The 5,000-nt window shown below is 33.1% G+C and overlaps 1 non-coding gene across 1 annotated transcript; it reads left to right on the forward strand.

Moving 5' to 3' along the window:
• The first annotated feature begins 357 nt into the window (after window positions 1–357).
• TRNAT-UGU lies at window positions 358–430 on the forward strand. The gene has a single exon. It is a non-coding gene; the product is annotated as a tRNA-Thr (tRNA).
• The last annotated feature ends 4,570 nt before the right edge of the window (window positions 431–5,000 follow it).

The raw sequence follows: 5,000 nt of genomic DNA on the forward strand, positions 1-5,000 counted from the left end.
GTCGATTCTTTTTTTGTTATCATCATCTACGAATGCAAGCAGAAGAATATCTTATTATGTTAATATAATCCGGAGTTCATCTTTCTCAATTCTAATTTTTTTATTTCTATTTTAAATGAATTTGAAAATTCATAGCTCTACAAAAAAGAGAATATATAATTTCTAAATCGAATTGTTCTAGACGAAAAATATTTTATAATGTATAGAATATACATAGAGATAAATAAACTAAATTAAATATTTCTATTCATTTGTTATTTGATTTCAAATATTTATTTGAAATTCATATATATAAAGAATAAAAATGAATAAGCCTAAAACTAAAATATAGTGTCAGTGCATGTATAATTTCTGGGAGCCCGCTTAGCTCAGAGGTTAGAGCATCGCATTTGTAATGCGATGGTCATCGGTTCGAGTCCGATAGCCGGCTTTTTTCTATTTTTCTTTGTTCTTTAGATATATTTTTATCTTATTTGAAATCGAAGACCAAAGAAAATAATAAGGGTGCTTTTCCCTTCTTTAAAACAATCTATTATGTCGTAGCAACTTACAACTAGGAAGAAAAGGAAAAGCAAAGGGTTCAATCTCGGCAGATCAAATCCGGAAAAACTCTTTCTTTTCCTTTTTTTTTTACTTACATATTGTAATACAAAATATATAATATATAAAAAGGTTTGTATATTAATGTATATACAATCCATTTCATTGGAATCCAACACTTCCAAATCCAACATTTCAGGGGATTTCGTTTCATTTATCATTTAGTTCAGTTTTAATTTAGGGTTTTTTGTAAAATGGAATATATATATATATAAATAGAAATAAAGAAAATAAATAAAGAAAGGAGTCTTTATGTCGCGTTACCGAGGGCCTCGTTTCAAAAAAATACGCCGTCTAGGAGCTTTACCTGGACTAACTAATAAAAGGCCTAGAGCCGGAAGTGATCTTAGAAACCAATCACGTTCCGGGAAAAGATCTCAATATCGTATTCGTCTAGAAGAAAAACAAAAATTGCGTTTTCATTATGGTATTACAGAACGACAATTACTTAAATACGTTCGTATCGCCAGAAAAGCCAAAGGGTCAACAGGTCAGGTTTTACTACAATTACTTGAAATGCGTTTGGATAATATCCTTTTTCGATTGGGCATGGCTCCGACTATTCCTGGAGCCCGCCAATTAGTTAACCATAGACATATTTTAGTTAACGGCCGCATAGTAGATATACCAAGTTATCGTTGCAAACCCCAAGATACTATTATGGCGAGGGATGAACAAAAATCCATAGCTCTAATTCAAAATTCTCTTGATTTATCCCCCCGCGAGGAATTACCCAAACATTTGACTCTTAACCCATTCCCATATAAAGGATTAGTTAATCAAATAATAGATAGTAAGTGGGTCGGTTTAAAAATAAATGAATTACTAGTGGTAGAATATTATTCTCGTCAGACGTAGCCCTAAATAAAATAGAGAGCAAAGGTTACGGTTTCGTACAATTTGGCCCCTTTATTTTTCCAAAGTAAAATAAAATGACTTAAGGGTCAAAGTCAGGGGTTTGACCCAGATTTTCTCCCACTTATATATTCTATCCCATCCCGGGTTTTTCCTATTCATGTATCCTAGATTGGCAGAAAGATTTTCACTCCTTCCTTGTCTATTCTTTTATTTCCAGTATTTTAGGTATCGTAACAATGCGAAATAGAAGAAATATACATAAAAAAAAAAGAAGGATCTAACTCTTATGTTCTAAAGTATTTCTTGTTGTTTGATTTGTTACAGTTCGAAATGTTGGCGAATTCAATTAGGTGAAAGTAAAGTACGGAAAGAGAGGGATTCGAACCCTCGGTAAACAAAAGCCTACATAGCAGTTCCAATGCTACACCTTCAACCACTCGGCCATCTCTCCTACACAATGATTATGACTCAGAAACCGAAGAAATAGCGAGCCATTCTTATAGTTTATATTTTTAAGTATGACTAGGACTAACGCTATAACTAATAATATAACGAATAGTAATAAGGTATTTTTTCTAAAAAATATTTCCTCGTAGGATTTAATTAAAATAAAAAACAAGTTTTCCTTGTGAAAGGATATATATGGATTCATATTTGCGAAGATGATGCTCCTATCCTTTAATTTTTCTATATCCGATATTTCCATGTATACCGGATTCGATCAATTAATTGAAATGAATCAACGGATTGATGGGTTTATGTTTTTTAGATTATAGAATCGATAATTAATGGATCCTCTTTGATCATGGTTCGATTTTGATTTAGACTACAATTCCATAAAATTCCTGTCTAGTTTTAAAGTGCTCACCAACAAATCCTTTCAATTTCACAGTTATTCTATTTCCATCATCGAATTATTATTAGATTCTCTTTCCTTTCGCCTTTAGATCATAATTCACTCAAAACTTTTTTTGGATCTGATCGAAAAATTCCTTGATTCTTCCGCTTCGATGAAATCGGAATAGCTCTTATAGTACTCCATTTTATTTGTATGAATTCGAATGGGATTCAACTATTTCTTATTGATTTTTGAAAAAGTAGGAATTTGTTGGGTATTTGGAATAATTGGAATAAATAGAAGTATAAGTAGTCAAAAATTTGTATCTTTATTTACATTTTTTGTTTGGAAAAGAATCTGTTTTTATGTTATTTCGTACTGTACAAATTCTTTGTTTGTGTAATCGTTTTCCCACAAGGGGTAATGAAAAGAATTTTAGAATGGATTGATACCTATGTCTAGAAATGGGAATTTTATTGATAAGACCTTTTCAGTTGTGGCCAATATCTTATTACAAATAATTCCGACAACTTCAGGAGAAAAAGAGGCATTTACTTATTACAGAGATGGTGTGATTTGATTTTCTTTATTATTTAGTTTCCTTTTACCGCTCCTAGTCTTATGAGGAAAGCACACGCTTCGGGATAGAAAGAACAAATATTCTTATTCCATATGATAGAAATAAACCTACGCTTGTTGAAGGTGAAGTTTAGAAATAGAACAATTCCTTCTGTCGTGTATCCCCGATTGATGCAACCTCAGATACTATGCTTCAGTTATAGATTTTAGTATTGAACGAAAGGTTACACCTTTGTGTTTTGTATTACAGGTCAATTCTACTTCCTAGTAATGTAATATAGTACCAATAGGCGGCATAGGGGAAAAAGCACTACACCTAGCAATCGACAACACGAAAGCTTTGTTAAAAATTACTTACCTACTCCCTTTCGTATCTGGGTTGGGACTAACAAGAATGGTTGGGACAACAAACATCCATCTCGTTCGTACTTTGGATACCCGTATAACCATCGAAGACTGTTGAAGTGCCTATTTCCTGGAAATTAGGAGGCGTTGAGGACAAAGGAATTGTTTGAGTTATCCTTTCTATTTAGTATCAAGACACTTGATTCTAGTAAAAGCTCTTGCGCAAGAAGGTTGGCTAGAGATTTTTTGTAAAAACACTAGCCCCGCTCAGTTCATAATGAGAATGTTTTAACCCTTTTTGATTATTACATTACATGTATTTTTAATTCTCATTATGTATATTTAAGGGAGGAGCCGTATGAGGTGAAAATTTCACGTACGGTTCTGGAACGGAGATTCTTTGAATCGAATAACGACCGTAACGGATGTCAGCTCAATCTGAAGGAAATTATGCGGAAGCTTTACAGAATTATTATGAAGCTATGCGACTAGAAATCGATCCCTACGATCGAAGTTATATACTCTATAATATAGGCCTTATTCACACAAGTAATGGAGAACATACGAAAGCTTTAGAATATTATTTTAGGGCACTAGAACGAAACCCATTCTTACCACAAGCTTTTAATAATATGGCAGTGATCTGTCATTACGTGCGGCTATCTCCACTATAGAAAGAAAAAGGAAGACAAAATCTTCTAGTAAATACTAAAAAAAAAGGCTCGTTACAAATGCATCGTCCAAAACGACGATTTCCTTGAGCTGTAGCAAAGAAATAAACTTCATATTAATAGAAGTCAAAATATGCCTAGATACTTTTTTCTATGTCTATGGATAAAAAAAAGATCTAATTGATAGAGAGGAAGCACCGTAAAGATCAATTAATGGGGTTTTGGGCCAATACATTAAGATAAAGAACTGCTTACTTATGTCTATATATAAGATAGAAAAAAGTAAGGAATTGACTTATGTAATAGAGTTGATCCACTAAGACTAAGGTATTGAGCGGCGGTGTAGGATCAAATCCCAAAGATAGTAAGTCTTTTCTTTCTTACTTATGAAGGAAAGCCTTTTTCAAAGATTCTATATAAATCTCGATATGAAACCGAGATAGTTACCTTGCGGAAAATATGAAGGATAGGCGTAAATACTTGTGCTTTCTTCTTCTGCAGGTGGGAGAAAAGATAAAACTGAAACTGATTTTTAATTAAATCAAAATGAAAGTTTGAAACTCATCTGATTAACCTCTTTTGGTTCCTCCGAACAGTAGAATAGAAATCAGAAATCTATGAACAAAAAGAAATCGCATTCGGTTTAATAGGACACCATAAAGAATTGACTGCGGAGCCGTATGAGGTAGGAAACTCTCAAGTACGGTTCTAAGGGAAGGAATTGACCTTATTCCTATTCCGACCGGGGAGAACAAGCCATTCGACAGGGAGATTCTGAAATTGCGGAGGCTTGGTTCGATCAAGCCGCTGAGTATTGGAAACAGGCTCTAACGCTTACTCCTGGGAATTATATTGAAGCGCATAATTGGTTGAAGATCACGGGGCGTTTCGAATAAAAGAAAAAATTGTTATTTTTTAGAATTCTTTTTGGTCTATTAGTCAAATAAAATGGAATCATTCTTCGAGAAAGAACCAATTAAAGAATTTCTTTCTATCGGTTTTCAGATCATTCTGGTTTGTCTGGTATTTCGTAGGGATAAAGAATACAGAGCTAGAATACAGAATAGATTTATTTCTTTTCGTCTATTAGCTATTAATACAAATAAATA

The sequence above is a fragment of the Ipomoea triloba genome, chromosome 13 (assembly GCF_003576645.1).
Source record: "Ipomoea triloba cultivar NCNSP0323 chromosome 13, ASM357664v1".
In the NCBI taxonomy this organism is placed as follows: domain Eukaryota; kingdom Viridiplantae; phylum Streptophyta; class Magnoliopsida; order Solanales; family Convolvulaceae; genus Ipomoea; species Ipomoea triloba.